Here is a 20266-nt window from a genome sequence, read left to right as displayed (position 1 = left end):
CTGCTAGCGCCACGGTGTCTTAAGATAAAATTTTCTGCAGCTTAACAATGCTTAAGCGGCCGATTAAGCCAGTTTAAATTTACGCGAGGAATGTCGCACATAGCGAGGATACGGACTGAGTGATATTATGTCGGGCTAATTCTTCAGGACAAATAAAAAATGAATATAATAAGGCAAGCAGATTACAATAACGTTGTTAAAGATTCGAAATGGCAGCACTCGAACAAAAAATTCTTTTCTTTAGTATCTATGGTTAAACTTCCTCCAAATGCCTGCTGTCATTATTTGTTGGTTATGTTAATTGGCTTTATTCCGTTTTCGTCAACTTGTACACCTTGGACGAAAACAATCACTACTTCTCTCAAGATTCCTTCAACCTTGTTACAAAGTTTAAGTGTAACAGAACTACGTAGTAATATGGATCCCACCGCCATCAAGTTAGAACCAGGCACAAGTGCGGAAGATAGTGTTGCGGTGATATTTACGGAAATCAATATAGAATATCCTTTTTTCAAAAAAGAATGTCCGGAATCAATTTCCGAAAACAATTCAGGTATTTTTTGCCTTTATTAGTGTAGAGCTTTTATACAAACAAAAAATACAATCTAAAATAAAACAGCAGCTTGTTGCTAGGCTATATCGACAAGTTTTGGGTGGCAGGTATAGATACCGCCACCCCGAGTCCCATTTCCTCGATAACTTACACCTCTGCCAGAGGTCACCCCCAAGTGGATAGTTACGTTTGGTGACTTAATAAGGGTGTCCGGGATCATGTGGTGAGGTTTGTCCAGGTCTTGGTGGCGGATCGTGAGAGACTGGTTGATGGAGTCCTTTTGACCTCTCCAGCAGGACTCTCTAGGAACATCACCGTGCACCGCAGTGGGAGGGATGAATTTTTACTTCCGTCACTCCTGGATACACTGATCCCCAGCCTCCTACCCACTAGTGACTTTTTCCTTCCCAGAAAAGAGGGATCTGAAACGATGGTATTTGTAGGAACTTCTGTAATTCGGTCCTTGTAGAGGCCTGTCACATCAACATCAATGTTGTAGGAAAAGTAGATACCGGTAGAGTAATTCACATACGAGCCCTTTTGCGATGGACATGCACAATGCGATATTGAGCCCAATAAGATCACGCAAAAAAGTCATACTTTCAATTATATTTTGCGACTATCATTTCATTTATTGGTTTCATTTTATTTAAAAGTATTTTCTCTTTACAGGTGAATTGATTTTAACTGGGCCTTCAAATTTAGAGGAAGTCACCATCAAAGAAAGTGGAATTTCTCATAATGGAATGGATCGCGAGGTTTCTGGTATTAAAAAGGAATATTTTGAGCCATCTGAAAGAATTCACCAAACGGCGGGTAAACCAAATTTCCTTGATAAAATTTTTATACTCTCGCATAACCAGTATAAGGTACAGGTTTAATTAAAAGTAAGTTCAACCGAACTTTTAAAGCCGTCCCATACGAATTGCAAAATTCTTTCAACGGATATATTTAAAATCAATTTATTTTGCCTTTGTCTTAGACATCCGCAGAAGATCTTTGTAAACGGGACTAAGGATTTCGGTGACGAAAAACTTTATATTCAAGTATTTTTGTTTTGTATGTCTAGGTGGCATTAATGTGGCGACTCTTACCATCAAGGCAGAACCAGGCCCCCGAGACGACTATGAAGGGGGCATTTCTTATAAGGAAATTGACATTGATCTGCCGGATTTTAAAAAGGATCGCTCAGAACGCTTTGAAAGAACCAGCAAGAAAGCAGGTAAAACCAATTTCGTTTTTTAGAATTAACAAATCGTACAATCCTACTTTTTACGTCTGAGAATTGACTGTTTTTACCTATGAGTTTTCTTTATCCGGTCTCATTTCAGATTTGTTGACAGATCTGAAGACGCGTCCTGTGGAAAAACAATTATCGTGCTCCCATTGTAACTACCCGTGCTCTTCCAAGTCACAGTTAAAACTGCACTTGCGCACCCATTCTACAGAAAAACCTTTTTCGTGCTCTAACTGCAACTATTCATGTCATCATAGGGGAGATTTGAATAAACACATGCGGACTCACAGCGGAGAAAAACCTTTCACATGTCCCGACTGCAACTATTCATCTTCTCAAAAAGGAGACTTGAAGAAACACATGCGGATTCACAGTGGAGTAAAACCTTTTGCATGTTCTATGTGTAACTATTCATGTCGCCAAATGGGAGAGTTAAAGATACACATGTGGACTCACACTGGAGAAAAACCTTTTTCATGTTCCGACTGCAACTATTCATGTTCTCGAAAGGGAAAATTAACGAAACACATGATGACTCATAGTGGAGAAAAACCCTTTTCATGTCCCGACTGCAACTATTCATGTTATCAAAAGGGGTATTTGACGAAACACATGCTGAATCACAGTGGAGAAAAACCTTTATCGTGTTCCGACTGCAACTATTCGTGTTATAGAATGGGAAATTTGAGGAGGCACGTGCTGACTCACAGTGGAAAAAAACCTTTTTCATGTTCTGACTGTAACTATTCGTGTTCTCGAAGGGGAAATTTGACGAGACACAAGCTGATTCACAGTCGTTAAAATCTCTTTATTGTTCCGTTACTTATCATATTAATAAGCTAACTAAGAATTCATTCACAGAATAGACGACTAGCAAAACTAGCAATCATCGGTCTTAGTTCAGGAAGTCTGCAGTTATCAAAATTAATATGCCCAAACGTTGAAAAAGTGTACCAATATAAGTACCTTGCTCCTAAAATAGATTTCAACTGGTCAAACCACATTGAAACATCCATATTAGGAAAATTGTATCTCCTTAAAAATCTTGTTAGCAAAAATATATTATGCTGTATATATAACGCATTAGCGGAATCAAGTATAGGATACGGAGTTAATAGTTGTTGAGTAACGTACAACACGTACTTAATAAAATATAATCAATATATCACCGTTTCTTAAAATTGATTTCAGGCAAAAAAATCCGATTATGTGAAGGCGATTATATAAAAAATGATTTCATTTTGTAATTTGCTCCCATTTGTAAGGTAGATTACCATTTAACTGTGGACCACAACGACCCTACTAAGCATAGATAATCATAAATGTTTCAAACCGATTAATCACAAAATGTATACTTTTGGAGGCGGGCTTGGGTACCGCCGCCCTGGAAACCATAAACCATTTTTTGGATAACCAACACCTCTGTTATCGGCTACCTCAAGTGGTTCGCTACGTTTGGTAATCTAGACGGGGGGCGGGTTCCTCGGGTGAAATGTGTTCAGAATGCGCTTGCCCGCCAGCTGTGTGGCGTGCCAGATCGGGAGAGGCTGGTTTGGGGAGACACTTTGATTTCTCCAATCTCGACCCATTGCCTTGCACCGCAGTCGGAGGGATATATTCATATGTCCGTCACTCTTGGACACACTGTTCCGTAGATTCCTATCCAACCCTCATACCTTTTACCTTCCCAGAACTTCATCTCCTTCCTTCAGTTAAAAAAATAACCTCCCCACAGCATCCCAAAGGAAGACACCATTGAACCATTTATTGGATAACAAACATCTGTCATAGGTCATCCCTAGTACAGAGTTTTCCAATAAGAGGTGTTATTTTGAATAGCCCGCTATTTCGGTAGATGTTACTTTGAAGCTGTCATTTTTTGACATTTGACAAGTAAAAACTTTGCCATTAATAAAAATGGAACGATACACGCTTCAAAAACGCATTGAAATTATTAAAATTCACTTGAGTGAATCAAATGCAAATCATCTTGAGTGATAAGGCCCATTTCCACCTCGGTGGCTTCGTCAACAAGCAAAATTGTCGCATCTTGGGCTCGGAAAACCCGAGAGTTATTGTTGAAAAGCCTCTCTATCCTCAACGTTTGGTGCGGTTTATGGTCCGGCGTAGTCATTGGACCTTACTTTTTCGAAAATGAGACTGGAGCAACAGTTGCGGTGAATGGATTGCGCTATCGAGAAATGATTAATGTTTTTTTTATGGCCGGAATTGGATGGTATTGATCTGGACAATGTTTACTTTCAACAAGACGGCGCTACGTGCCACACAAGCAACGAAACCATTGATCTTTTACTATTCAATATCAAAATAACACCTCTTATTGGAAAACCCTGTAGTTAACTACGTTTGTTGATTTAGCAGGGGTGTCCGTATTCATCGGATGATGTATATTCAGGATGCGTCTCTACCCACCAGCTGCTCGACGTACCGGTTCGGGAGAGGCTGGTTATGGGAGATCCTTTGACCTCTCCAACTGTTTTCTCTAGACCCATCGCCTCGCGCCAGAGCCAGAGAGAAATATCATTCGTCCGTCAGTCCTGGACATACTAATCTCTAGATTCCTACCCAACCGAAAGAACCCAAAGAAACATAAAATTCCTGAAATGTTTAACGCATTACCCGAAGACATTAAACATATACATATATATTTCGAAAGTTAAAAAAAAGTCAAGTATCTCTACCTCCGTAGAACTTGAAAACAAATAGCTATGTATCTTTGAATGTATAATATTAAAGATTCCTGATGCCCTATTCTACCCACAAAATCGTGAAAAATCTTGTTGATTCATCATATTTATATTAATTTATCAATTTCTTTGTCATTTATAAATATATTGTGTAGGTACAAATACTAAATCAACAACTTAACTTAATTGAACTTTATTGGTCTAGAATTCTAGAACATATGAATAATTACCGTTATGCTTAAATGTACGACTGTTTGTTACCTAAATAAAATAAAATAAAAATTGTAAAATATGCATAACTGCATATGGTACAAAATAGTCGATAGAAACTTAAGTATTAGAAACAAAACTTACTGATAAGATTTAATTTATGTAAAAATGATAGCTTTCTTAAAATCAAACTGAAAATTACTCAGTTTTGTAAAAGTATGTAAAAAAAACCACTGAATAAAGAAATTTTAGATAAATATAAGTACGTCTATACCAAAATATTACAGTGAGAAGTGTTAGTATTAACCTTCATTTTACATTGTCCTTGCATTTCCCATCATATTTACCTACAAGCACCTATCATTATCTGGCTTTACCCACGTATTTGTGTGACATTTTACAACAATAAAAGCGACTATCAAACGAGTTTATTGATGGAGCCTGTTTAATGAATATCTATTTGTGATCAGTGCTGTTAATGATATCAACTCAGGGTAGAAGGCCTGTGCAGTGAACATATTCGGTTCCCTCAGTGTGTTTCGTATCTAACCTGGATGTTATGGAAGCTTGTGCGTGAAATAAATCATATCTCCTGTGAGTGAAACCAACCATAAATATCTTTGAAGAACATCAAAGAGGTAAGTCGGATTCCTTCCTTACTCCATGTTCACCATCTCCAACCATAGTTGTGTAAACTTCAAAGTTCACAACTAATATTTTACAGTCCACTCTTGATTCGCCTATTCGATCACAAGATGTGTTTAATTAGTTATTATTATTATAAAAAATAATATTAAATTAATTCTTACATCTATTCATTTAGTAAAAACTTGTTTAGGAATAAATGCCGCCGAAGGGAGTTGAACCCGCGGCCTTCTAATTGCCGGTCAGTTACTGCAGTTGTTCTTGTAGTGACGTATTCAAACCAAACGCGCCCTGTAAACGCTATCAGTACAGCGTTCGGACGGGAGGCTTCGATCAATTGATGTTGACACAATAACGCTACACGCAAATAATTTCCAGTGTTTTGAGACAGGATATCTTTTTGCTGAAATGCAAAAATATTATTTACCATACATTACATCTATATTGTAAAAAAATAATTGAATTCGCCTTTTTACTCTCTTTATGTATATATTTTTTTAATTAGTTTCGACGGCAAAGTTTGTACACAACCACGATTGATGATCGCGTCAACAACTGGAAAATGACCTGTCAGTGGCCGAGTTGACATCGCGTTTGGGTTCCACCCAGGCGTAGTTTGTTCAATTCCTCGGCTGGCTAAGTCCTTCATCACAAAACAAGCAACATTTTCCGCTTACTGTGGTGTTAGTAGTAGATTTTCAGGTTATTCGTAACCCTGGATATCTTTCCGTTGGGATAGGTCGAACAAGGGAAGATGGACCTTCTCCTTCTTCCCTTCAGTTAAACTCAGAATGGAAGGGGCCTTCCTCAAACTGGACCATCACGTTACGCAGCTCCTTTCAGGACATGGGGAATTCAGGGGAAGGCTTCACAGCCTTGCCCTGTCCACCCACCCCAATTGCGCTTGTGGCAATAATTACCAGTCGGCCGAGCACATTCTGTGGCACTGTGAGATTTTGAAGGATGCCAGAGACGAAATGATAGAAGGTCTGAATGTCCCCATTAGACCGGTGTGGAACACCGATCTTGTTTCTAACAGTGTGAATTTCGAATGTTTGAGGAAGTTTACTAGGATCTGGGTTGAGAGATGGCCTGTGCTTAGAGTCGTTGACTAGTGTAATAATTGGGAACCCCCGGTGTACTGCTCCTGCTCCATGACTTATTCTTTTACAACTCTTTCATTATTGTATATGCTATTCAGTTTTTCTTATTTTACTATTCTTATCTTATTTCTTTTTCTTACTGTACCAGCTGTTGCAGATGATTTCCATTCGTTTATATTTTGTTTTTTGTTTTTTTTTAACTAACTTAATTTTAATTCTTATTTTCTGTTTTCTTTTCATATGTTTCTTTTTCCCTGTCTAAGGATAACACACTGTTTTTCTTTTTACAGACACTGTAAGCACTCTTATATATTTGTGTTTACTAATTATCTCTCTTACTTCTTATTCTTATTCAATACTTACTGTCCTCTCTACAGACCATGCAGATCTTATTTTTACACCTTTACTTTTGTTTTTACTTATTTACCGTTGCCCTTATGGGGCACTTTTTGGATTGATTATTGTTTTTCATTTTTCCTCTTATTTTCTCTTCTTTTTGCATGTATTTTTTCCGGTTTTCTTTTCTTTTTTTTTAGTAACAGCAACGAGTTTACAGGCGAGAACTGAACTCCGTTGTCTGTTTTGTTTTGTTTATTTTCCCCATTAGGGGTTGGATAACGGGCCTCGTCCCCGCATGCACGACTGGAGCTTCTTATTATTCTTTCTTACTGGGGACTCCGCCAATCACCTGCGCCACCCCTGATGAGCGTTGGTGGTCAGAGGGGTGACTGTGCGGGCTGGGGTAACCTCCACCCTGCCTCCGACCTCCTGACGCTTCTTTCCCCTAGGTTCTTTAGGGTTTTATCCCTCTTTTTCCAATACTTATCTTCAGGGCACCACCGGGTGGTCGGCTAAGGGGTGTGGAAGTCCTGACCTGCACCAGTCGCCCCAACCACCACCAATTTCTCAACAGGACAGCCAGTCGTGGTTCGGCGAAACTCCCCCGTCACTCTATTGTTTTCTTTACTTTTATGTGTTTACAGGTACTGGAGTGTGGGTCCCCTCCACTAACTATCTGCCTGACACTTGAACTTGATTGTTTTGTTGTTTATTTTTCTGTGTTGTCCTTAGTTTAGTACTTGTAAGCGCTTGCATACCGCTTCATAACACCGTATGCGGGGACATTGAAGGCCTAGCTTCATTTATATAAATTGTAGAGCCGTTTATTCAAAAAAATTAGATTCATGCGAGAGCTCCGAAGGGGTGACCATAAGTCACCTATACCGGGGTGGGACAGGGTGGGTGTACCTTCAAAGTGATTGTCTTTCTTTTAAAAGAAAAAAAGTTGGGTGTTTTCTCGCATTTATTTAAAAAAAATAATGCATCTGAATTTTAAAACGGAGACATTTAAACTGATGAACACACCAATATTTTTAAAACATCGTAAATGCGCAAATTCTGCGAGTCAAAGTGGTTTATTATGGCGTTCGATTACTCAAGACGTTTTGCAAACTCTGCATAATTTGTCTAAAATCACTCGAGTGTGCATAAAAGCATTTTTTTTTAATCACAGTCGTCATCACTATGTTATAAATACTGTGTACCCAAATCCTTATCTTTCAGAACATTATTTATACCAAATATACCTGCACCTAGTTTTTTTTTCTTTTCTTCATCTTCAATAGTAAAATAAAATCGTTTTCGGATTCAAAGTTTTTCATTATCACGAAGTTCAATAGCAGTGGTACGCTTTGCAGGACACAGACAATGAACTAGTATGTGCTTATAGTTTTTGAAACATATAAAAAATACAGTTATTGGCAAACAATGGATCTTTAAATATTTACATGTAAGTACATATTATGACACAAAAAAATCATTATTTGAGGAAAATATGTTTTCTCAATTCCTTTTTAAACTTAACCATCTTCTCAATCTCAGTCACTTCCTTAGGGATTTTGCTATATAATTTGACGGCCTGGTACATGAAAGATTTCTGGGTGCCTGCTTTTATTCTTGTTGTCAATCTGATTTTCCTTGCATTTCTCGTCCAGTTTCCGTGTATCTCGTGGTTGTAATTTATTTATCTATTCAGTTCCTTAGACATCATCCGTATTTTAATTTTATGTATAAAAATAAGTACATTAAAATATATAGTTTTTTTACCTTTATAAAATATAGCTAATTAAACATGTCACTTATCCGTGTGTATAATATGTTGGGCTTGAATACTATTCGCATTGCTTTATTTTGCAGTATTTGAATTTTTTCATTTTCTCTTCGTTGCAAAGACAAATAATACTTGAACAGTAATTAAAATGTGGTGATTTATGAATTTATTTTATTTATCAAATTGATCATCTATGTAGAAAATGTTTGGCTTTTCCCAAAACTATAGAACATAATATTATATCGGGATATTTTATATTAGCACCGTCCGAGTATACATTTAGGAACAATCAAGTTTTAAAAATAATTCACCAAAGTTTGGTAATTAAAGATAACTTGATTGACTGCCGTAAAATAAATCCACATTATTAATACGAACCAAATTCATTTTTAGAAAACGAATTAAAAAATATATATTATGATAAAACTATACTAACAGACCGAACCATTAGTCATAATAGACCCAATATAGTTTTACATGACAAAATTAGATTTAGGAAATGAAATTCAAAGAATTTGGCATTCTCAGACTATAAAAATATTACCATTTTATATTTCGGCTACTGGCATTATACCTAGCTCTCATTAAAAATTTAGGCGTGTTAGATCTATCAAAAAATTTATGAATAAAAATGCAAAAATCAGTCATTTTAAATACATGTAGGATTATGAAAGATTTTTTTAATTATTTATGTTGAGGGAACAGTAGGAAATATAGGCCCTGTTAGAAGTTCTACGGAGCCGAACCCTCTGATATGAAAATATCTGGAGTTGGTAAATTATTTTCCCATTTGATCTCTGGTGGGTTGACGTGTTGTTCTTGTATTGTTTTGTATTTATTATCATTTGTGGAAAAGTGTGTGGAAGGGTTTAGTTTTTCCCATGGAGAAGATTTAACCTGGACATAATGTCGGAAAAATTGTATTATATATTATCTGACATGTTTCTTTATTTCGTATTCTGCCAAGGAATGAAAAATTTTTAGCAATTTTTTTAATTGTACAGTCTTCATTATTTGAAAATTTCCGCTTAGAGTTATTAATGACGCCTAGATACTTAAATTCTCCCACGTTTTTAAATAATTTCTTCATTAATATACAGCTTTAGTTCGTAGTGCGTATTTTTTCTGTCTATAATCATGTATTTGGTCTTACTAACATTTGATTATGGTTTATTTAGTTTGAGCCATTTTGACACAATATTCAAGTCAATATTTTATGATTGCTTCGTCATAATTTTTTTTGCAATATACATCAGTGTATAGTCTGCAAACAGTATTTACATTTATGTATCATATTTATCGAGTTTTTGAATACCGTGTATAATACGTGTAGTATCCTGTAGATTCACCTTAAAAGGGACTTGGGTTCAGGATTGTTTTAATACGTAAGGCTGGTTGAATATTTACAGAGATCGTTTATTGCTTGCTAACTGTGAGACTACAGAATACCGAAAGGCAATACAGACTACCGCCGAAGTGCTCCCCGCACCTCGCGGCCCGTAGGTAGGTACCGAGTACCACATTCTCCCCCACTTAAGAGGAGAACTCCTACCAGGTTTACATCTTACCTGAGCCTGTTTACAACATATTTATAGAGTTATCATATATAGCAAAATTATAATAAAGGTTGTTACACATTAGTTTTTTCTATGCCGCAGCCTTCCAGTCCAAGGAGACTGCCACGGTGGTTCCTGAAACAGAGGAGAAGACCCATTAGCCCCTTTCCGAAAATAATGGGAAAGGTCTAGGTCTGATACTCTCATATCAGAGCCTAGATCGTCACTATACACTTTTTCACGCTCTTTAGGATTCCACCTTACACTCATTGGTGTCAGTTGATCCTCATGTCTTTTCCAGATTTGCCCTGTGTCTTTTATGAAAATTAAGTAGGTATTAAATCCAATTCTTTTTTTAATGATACCTACCACCCAACCTTTTTTTCCTCTAAAATCCTTAGTCATCACCTTTTTCCCCACCACAAATATATTCATATTTCTTTTCTTAGATTTATAACTCTTTTTCTGATTTTCTCTACTAACTAATATTTTACTCTTTACTTTATCCGACATACACCTCTCCCCCCTCCTTTCCGCAATCACTGGAGAAATGAAATCAAACACGGACCTTAATCGTCGTCCTAACATAGCCACCGCTGGTTCTACACCAGTCGTGATATTTGGGGTATTCCTATAATCAATTAGGAATTTTGTTAACCTATCATCGACGTCTCTCGGTAACCCCCCATTATGTAAAATCTTTTTTAAAAAATTTTTACACATTTTAACTCCGTTTTCAGCTAACCCATTACTCTGCGGATGATTCACAGGAGAAGTGATGTGCTGGATTTTTCTATCTTTACAAAAACGCTTAAATTCTTCTGAACAGAAAACAGACCCGTTATCCGATACAATAGTTTCTACAGTACCAAATTGAGCAAACATCCTCTTTAATTCCCTTAAAGTATTATCCGTATTAGCTTGTTTTAAATTAATGCATTCTATCCACTTGGTACTTGCATCTACTATAATTAAAAAATTTGTATTAGCCATCGGACCAAAAAAATCAATATGAATTCTTGTCCACGGCTTTTCCTCAATCGGCCAATGTTGTAAAGGAGTTTTTGGTGGATTCGCCTGATTTTCCAGACACTCTTTACATGATCTAACTAAATTTTCTATATCTTTTCCCATTTTTGGCCACCAGAAATACCCTCTTGCTAACCCTTTAGTTTTAGCTATACCTAAATGTGAACGATGTAACATATTTAACAAATCCCCTCTCATAGAATTTGGAATGATGGCTTTATGTCCCCAAAAAATACAATCTTCTACTAAAGACAACTCATCTCTAATTTTCCAAAAAGCCCATAACTCACTATCTTTTGGAATTTTCCTTGGCCAACCCTGCCTTAAATATTGTTTTACCAATGATAATACGTCATCTTTAATAGTGGTTTCCTTTAAATTATCAACATTTAATGGAACCTGAGAGTTATCACTAACATAAAATAACAACTCTTTTTCAATATCCTGAAAATTAATGGAACTCAGCTTCTCAATATATAAATCCTCCGATTTATTTGTCTCTTCTATTGGTAATCTTGATAAAAAATCTGAACAATTTTTTTCTGAAGCTACGTATTCAATTTCATAGTTAAACCCTGCCAAAATTAAACTGTAACGTTGCAATCTATTAGCACTCAACACAGGAATGCCCTTCTTTTCTGACAAAATTCGTACTAACGCTTGATTGTCGCATTCTAATTTGAATTTCCTACCGTATAAATATACAAAGAATTTTTTTAATGCAAACACTATCGCTGTTGCTTCTAAATCTAAAATACTATATTTACTTTCTGTGTCTGTCAATTTCCTTGATGCAAACGCTATAGGTCTACTACTACCATTTGAATAAGTATGTAAAATTGTCGCTCCCAATCCCTCTAAGGATGCATCCGTTACTAATTTTACTGGTATACGTGAATCAAAATGTACTAATACGCAATCCGAAGAAATATCTTTTTTAAGTTCCAAAACTGCATTTTCACAGTCCTTTGACCAAATCCACTCTGAATCTTTTTTTAATAATTTATATAGAGGTCCTAACAAACTAGATATATTCGGAATAAAATTTCTATAATAGTTAACTAAACCTAAGAAACTTCTTAACTGGTTAATATTACATGGACTACTAGACTCCAATATTGCTTTAACTTTACTTTCTAATGGTCTAAAACCTTCCTTCGAAATAAAATACCCCAAGTATTCAATACTTGTTTTGAAAAATTCACACTTTTCTTCATTTACCGTGAGACCACAAAGTTTCAATCTATTCAAAACTGCTACTAAATTTTTATTATGTTCCGCAACTGATTTGCCCGTAATCAAAATATCATCATAAAATATAATTGTTCCGTTTAAACCTTGCAATGAATTAAACATAACCCGCATAAATATACCTGGTGCTGCATTCAAACCATACACCAGTCGAGTATATCTATATAAACCTATATGCGTAGCTATGGTAGTTATATCTCTACTACCTTCACTTAACTGTAATTGTGAATATGCCATTTTTAAATCTAATTTAGAAAACATTACCGCTCCACTGATTTGTGTCAATAAATCCGTTATTACGGGTACTGGAAATTTATTTACAACCAAACCTGGATTAACTGTTAATTTATAATCTCCACAGATCCTAACTGATCCATCTTTCTTAATTATTGGAACAATGGGAGATGCATATCTACTCGTTTCTACTGATTGTAATATTCCCTCTGAAACTAGTCTATTAATTTCATGTTCGACTTTATCTTTAATAGCTAAAGGTATTTGCCTTGCATTGCACATTTTTGACTGAAATCCCTCTATTAACTCCAGCTCAACACTATATTTATTAAATTTCCCTAATTTATTCGTTAATACGTCACCAAATTGTGTTTTCAACTTATCGACATCTAAATTGATTTCTTCATTAGCACCAAAATTATTTACTACCGTGCAATTATTCAAAAAACTAATGCTAATCCCAAATAATTCCATAAAATCCCTACCTAAAATTAAATCCGACCCATTTTCAATAACCACAAATTCAAAATTTTGTTGATTATTATTACATGTGACAAATAAATTTATTTTACCGCTCGCTTTTAGCGGCTTGTTATCGTAACTCGCTAAGTGTAAATTAAATTGCATTAAATTAACATGTTTAAAATATAATTTATAGATACGTTCGGGTATGGCACTAATTCCCGCTCCTGAATCTATCATTGCCTCGAATGAAATATCATTTATTTTCAATTTAATTACATACGGTTCAATCCTCTTATTAATACTTGATACAAAAATCTTTTTTTTAATGCAAGAAATATTTCTACAAAATTTAGCAATGTGACCTTTTTGACCGCATTTAAAACACTTCGAAAATTTATTATTCACAACCTTGCACTCTGATTTAAAGTGCCCGAATTTATTACAATTAAAACACTTTTTCTGTTCCGAATCTAGATGCTTCAATTTCGGTTTAAAATTATTACTATCGCGCGATGAACTTCTACTATGCCTCGAATTTAAATAAACACTTCGATGTTTCGATACTGATGGATTATTTTTCGGACTTTTTGATCTTGAACGTGAACTAGCTACTTGATAACACACTTTTTCATCTTTAAAATTTGCTTCTGAAGCCTCTAAACACGCTGCGATTGAAATTAATTTCTCAAACGAATTTTTTTCGCCCTCAATGAATAACCGTTCTCTAATTCTAGGGTTCCTCACTTTACAAATGAATAAATCTTTTAAATTATCTTCAAATCTAGTACCGAATTTACAATTAATGGATAAACTTTTTAACCGTGCCGCAAATTCTTTTACACTTTCACCCGATTCATTAATTACATTATAAAATTTTGATCTTTCTTCAAACAACGAAGTAACATTCTCACAATAATTACCCAAAAATTCACACAAAATTTCTACTGTGACATCATTTATTTTTTTAGGAGTAACCAACTCAATCAATAATTTAAAAGTTTCCTCCTCCAAAGCGTTCAAGAATATAGCCCGTTTCTTTTCGGCAGAAATTTTCTCATCATATAAAATGAAGTAATTCTCCAATCTTGCTTTGAACACCCCGAAACAATCTGACTTGTGACTGAAGGTCTCTAAAGGTTTGATTTGAGCCATGATTTTACAACAAAATTACAACAATATTATTAAAAAAAAATTATCAACACAAAACTTAAACTATGGACTTAACTTAAGGCTAATGATGTTGTAGCTCTGGTTCTGGTCATCTACTCCCTCCTGTTGCAGATCTTCCTTCTTAACCTCGGCTGTACTCCAAGAATAGCTCTCGACCGATAGTTCCCAAGGATCCGCTCTCAGCTGCTCCTTGCTCCAAATACAGCTCCCCGCTGTGCTGCTGTTGTTCAGCCCCCGGTTCTTATGGTTTGAAGATGAATTCAGCTCCCCGCCGAATATTTATCCTCTTCACGATAACTCCGCTCCCGCGTGGTTATCTGGAACTATTTTTATTGATTCCGGTTTCGCAATTCAGCTCCCCGCTGAATTATTTCCAATCTTATTTTACAAAGATTCTACGATCCTGTTCTATTAATGTTGCGAGACTCCCCGTCCGTAACATTAAAAAGAGCACCGCCAATACGTGAATACTCTTCGAATTTCTTGAATTATAACAACACGTTTGCCGCGTAAATTCTTTTAACTTCGCCACTGTTTTATAATAATTAGTGACCAAGTTTCCTCGTCGCCACTGTAGTATCCTGTAGATTCACCTTAAAAGGGACTTGGGTTCAGGATTGTTATAATACGTAAGGCTGGTTGAATATTTACAGAGATCGTTTATTGCTTGTTAACTGTGAGACTACAGAATACCGAATGGCAATACAGACTACCGCCGAAGTGCTCCCCGCACCTCGCGGCCCGTAGGTAGGTACCGAGTACCACAATACGCTACATTTTAAGGCGATGCCATACGTAGTAATGCAAAATCATGTGTTTTTTGTTTGAAAATTTGGTCGCCTAGAAATGTTTCAGATCCTTTAATTGAATACTGCGAGTAGAATACATCTTGACCTTTGAAACAATCGAGTATTTTTTAGATAAGTCTTTTTATAAGCCCAGAAAAAAATAATGTAAAAGCCTATGAAAACTGCTTTAAAGTTCAAAATCTCCTACTTACGAACCCATTTTCGGTTATGTTTTTTTTTTTATAATGTGGCAAATTAATTTATCTATAAAATTATCGAAAAAAAATAAATATTTATGCCTGAACACACACAAAATAAAATAAAAAGGCACTTTTTGGCCATGTTTTTTTCTTGCATAAATCAAAACAGGCGGATGGTGTTAAGCGGGAATTTAAACCTTATCGCCATTGACGTAAGGGTTGTTATTGATAGCGGCTCAATTCAAAATATTAAACGACGTAGTGCATTGCCTTAATAAAAATTAATTATCTAATTACAAGAATTAAAATAAAATTTGATCATCTCTGTGGGCGACTTTGTGTTCAGTACCTACTTAATGAAATAATTGTCTATGGCTTCGTAATTATCTATGTAAAACTATACTATATTCTGACCAGCTGATACCTGCGTTCGGCTAATTGTTTCCAACCTCAATTCTACACAACATCTCTCACATTGTTTAAGTGTTTTCCTTAGCTAAATTTATCATCCCATACTTTTTCCAGCTATTGGTAAGTAATAATGCTGATATTAATCATGCTATTCATTTTGGTAGCGGCTGTTGTATCAAATGAAACTGCAAACTCCGTTCTTTAATTTATGCCATTGCAAACAATTGCCTTGTGTCTAATACGACCTAGCTTAACTTACGCCAATCGGTACACCCATTTGCACCCATGTTAGGGAATCCATGTGATGTTTGGTTTGAGAAACTTCAGAACTGTCAATTTGACGTTTACCTATTTTTAGGTTAGTGTTTCGACATAAGTGCGTAAATTTGGAGTACCGAGATTATGGTTAAAGCATATTAGCAGACCCAATATACGATAATATCGGAATAAATAGAGATGTAGAGTAATCTGACGATTATCTCAATATTGCACCCGGGGAATTGCACCCGTGCCTTCTGATGTCCGGTCAGGTGCTCAGTATCCACTGAGCTATGTCGGTTGGAAATAAGCCGAAGGCACGGATTCAATTCCCGTTGGCGGCATTTATTTTTTACTGGGGAGATATTTTCAATTTGTATTAGTATTTCGGATGACTAATTATTGCTTTTTTTATTGTTATTAAGTTTAATTTGTAGAACTCCATTTTAATTTTTATTTTTTATATATTCAATAATATTGCTATTGGGTTTATAAAAATAGTTTATTTTTAAACAAGTTCTGCTATGTAATTATTATTACGCGTGACAGCTGTTTCGCCCTCTGAAGGCATTATCAATGTGGGTAGCCCACTTACAGACGATAAATTCATATTATTTGTAGATAGGTATTTTAATTTCAATTACTGATTTTTTAATAGATTTCTGAGTAAAATGTTAGAAATTATTAATGGTTATTACCCCAGTAAAGTTTCCCCAATTACTGGAATGTTTAAATTTGACTGAATGTCTTTATGTTAGTTATTCCCAAACGATGACTCTTAGGGTTATTTTAATAGCATAATTAAGTACTTTATAACGCACTCATGTTTGCACTAGGTTTAAAGATATCTAGTAGTCTTTATTTTGTACGTGTAACGGAGTTGGTTTATTATTATCACTAAGTGAGCGATTTTCATCTAGGAGATGTTTGGCAAATTGTGATTGTATTTTATTATTATTTTTAAAAGATCTTATATGTTCTTTGAACCTAGTATTAAAGGACCGGCCAGTTTGTCCAACATAAACAGCGTTGCATTCGTCACACTGGAGTTTATAAATGCCGCTATTTTGTAATTTGAGTACTTTACTTTTTGAGTTTTTAAGAGATGATCCTAAGTTGTTATTTGTGCGGAAGGCAATATCTAAGCAACACTTTTTGAGGACTTTGGCAATTTTATTAGATGTCGGTCCGATGAATTCTAAACACCCGAATTTATTATTCGTCGTATTATTAGTCGCTGGGTAAATTAATTAAAGTTTATTTTTGTGTTTGTTATTATTAATTATTTTTTATAATTATTTGAAAACCTTTTTATTTAACTTAATTACTATAAAAGGAAAGCGACTACATTTGGGATTTTTTTAATATTAGCATTTTAATTACTAATAACCTATATTTTGTTGTGGACTGAATGCTGTATAAATTAGATCCCTGAGGCGTATGTGTGGTAAAACTGTGCATCGTGTGAGAAATGTGTAGATCCGCAAAGAGTGCAAGGCTGATTTAAGCGTGATGAGTAAGATCAAGGAAGGGACCTTAGGTGGTTTGGGCATGTAGAAGAAAGGAGTGTAAGGAGAATATAACATGTAAATGTGAATGGTAGCAGAAGTCGGGGACGCCCGAGGAAGACATGGAACGACCAAGTGAATCAGATAATTGAGTCGAGCCATGTCAAGAGTCAGAATAATAGAAGAGTATGTATGAGACGATGTATGAATGTGAATGAGACAAGGAGTGTGTTCCAAGATTGAGTTGTTTGGCGGTCCGTCCTATCTGCCTACCCCTGCGGGGAAACGGCGTGATGGTTACTTAGTTATTTTCAGAATTTGGCCAAAATAGTTCCTACTTAATTTGCATAGAGTAAATGGTAACTTTTGCCACTCGTTTGGTATCAGGAATACCAACATAAGAAAATGTCATCAACAGAAATTATTTTAGCTGTCATGCCATACAACGGAAGCAAATTTTCATTTTACGTAATTAATTCAATTGCCTTAAGTGCCAGTTTCATAAAGAAGATGAAACGAATTTAAAATACAATAGAAGTAAACCAATTATAATGAAATATGAAGCTAATTGTAGAAATGCTCGTTTGGTAAAATATCACGCGTCTATGTTGGACGCCAAATTGCGTGGTCCCTTTTCTCGTACATCAGCACACAAGCGTTGTTACCAGAACACTGAAATTCCTCTTGTCATCTTGTCAGCCCAGCTTGCAATCGTTCTCCGTTACTGTTCCCACGTATAAGCAACTAGCCAGTAATGAAAAATAACAGGATACTTAACTAACCCGTTACAATATATTTATCAAATTTAGTCGTATAGATAATATAAAGTAATTATAAATATATTAAATAGTGTTTTTTCTGAAATAATTATAAATATATTACAAGCTGTTTTTGTTCAGTTGAGTGGATTCTGTTTCAATCTGTATTTGGTGTCTATATTATTAAATTCTTCATATTAAGTTAGTGAAGTTGATCGACGTGAGGTTTGATATGCAGGTAGGTACTGCCAACCTAGAAAAAAGCAACCAAGAGCTTTACACGCATGACCCTTGTTAGAAATTAGGTTTAAAATTTTGAAAATAATTATTAATAATCGATTTAAAAACTAGCAACCAAAATGGATGATTTAAATAAATTATACATATTCAAATTTGAAACCCCCAACCACCTTCTGATTGAAATAAAGAAATTAAAGCATATTAACATACTTAAACTAAAACTGAAGTTAATCTTTCAGAAATAATTAACTAAATAATTGCCTGTTTTTTCATTCATTGATATTTATTATCAGTCTATACTCATCTCCACTGTATTTAGATTTTGTCTCTTTATATATTGTTCCTATCATATATATACTTAATTATAGCATAATGATATTCTATTTTTCTTATAATTAGTGTAACTCTCTCACCAAGCACAAGAACCATTTTCTTCATTGGTGAGATTGCGAACATAAATATACTTTGTTATGTAAATATATTTTTTATGTACTCATATTATATCCTGTACCCACTTATATATATTAAATAAAATAAAAATTAAAAAATTATAAATCAAAATCCAGGCTTTATATTATTTATATATTTTTTTTATATTATATTATTTGATTTTTTAGGGCTTTAACTAATTACCGAACGTAACGTTAACAGCCGTGCCATGGATCTAGTAAATCTAGAGACTGTTTTCATCAAAACGGAACCAGGGCTCTTGGAAGAAGGCGGAGATCAAATGCCGCATACGGATGTATATTTCGAAATCCCAATTGTAAAGGTGGAATGTTTGCAGTATGCTGAGAGTACACAGACAGACGGTAAGTTGCGTTGTTTATTTTTTAAAAGTAGAATGTTTAATTCAGATGTTTGGAAACTGAATTGTAACGTATCGCAGACAGGGAATATGCTTGTTCAAAACGTCCTCAAGCTACTTTGGTATTAACCGTAAAATGTAGGTTTACATAAAAATGCCAAAATACAGAATTATTTAAAATTAGTCAAAAAACAATTAGTTAAAATTATAGTTCTTACAAAAGTTCCCGATTCCTCAAGTTTCAATATCTTCTTATTTGGGACATGATCTAAGCAATAGGGTTTTCCAATAAGAGGTGTTATTTTGAATATCCCGCTATTTCGGTAGATTTTACTTTAGAAGCTGTCATTTTTTGACATTTGTCAAGTAAAAACTACGCCATTAATAAAAATGGAACGATACACGCTTCAACAACGCATTGAAATTATTAAAATTCACTTGAGTGAATCAAATGCAAATCATCTTGACTGATGAGGCCCATTTCCACCTCGTTGGCTTCGTCAACATGCACAATTTTCGCATCTGGTGCTCGGAAAACCCAGGAATTATTGTTGAAAAGCCTCTTTATCTTCAACGTGTGACTTTTTGGTGCGGTTTATGGTCCGGCGGAGTCATCGGACCTTACTTTTTCGAAAATGAGGCTGGAGCAACAGTTACGGTGAATGGATTGCGCTATCGAGAGATGATTTATGATTTTTTATGGCCGGAATAGGATGGTATTGATCTTGACAACGTTTACTTTCAATAAGACGGCGCTACGTGCCACACAAGCAACGAAACCATTGATCTTTTACGGGAAAAGTTTCTTTGAATATCAAAATAACACCTCTTATTGGAAAACCCAGCATTTAAAATTCGTGTAATATTCAAGTAAACAAAACATTATTTCTCTTGCTATAAACAATAAATCTCCGTACTGAAGATGTTTAGGAGTGCTTTTTTAGGCCCCCGCATACCCAGTATCTACCAATTTATAACAAGATTCTCGTTAACTCTTTAAGTTTATAAGTTCCAAAATAAATAT

At 35.1% G+C, this 20266-nt stretch overlaps 1 long non-coding RNA gene across 1 annotated transcript; it reads left to right on the top strand.

Moving 5' to 3' along the window:
* The first annotated feature begins 263 nt into the window (after positions 1-263).
* Positions 264-3418, top strand: LOC149416238 (uncharacterized). The gene is made up of 4 exons (XR_016303668.1): positions 264-553; positions 1226-1369; positions 1623-1775; positions 1885-3418. It is a non-coding gene; the product is annotated as an uncharacterized LOC149416238 (long non-coding RNA).
* Positions 3419-20266: the final 16848 nt, after the last annotated feature.

This window comes from Hesperophylax consimilis, chromosome 17 (genome assembly GCF_061612785.1).
Source record: "Hesperophylax consimilis isolate HC1 chromosome 17, BYU_Hcon_1.0, whole genome shotgun sequence".
In the NCBI taxonomy this organism is placed as follows: domain Eukaryota; kingdom Metazoa; phylum Arthropoda; class Insecta; order Trichoptera; family Limnephilidae; genus Hesperophylax; species Hesperophylax consimilis.
The sequence above is the reverse complement of the archived record's forward strand: the minus strand, read 5'-3'. Positions and strand labels throughout refer to the sequence as shown.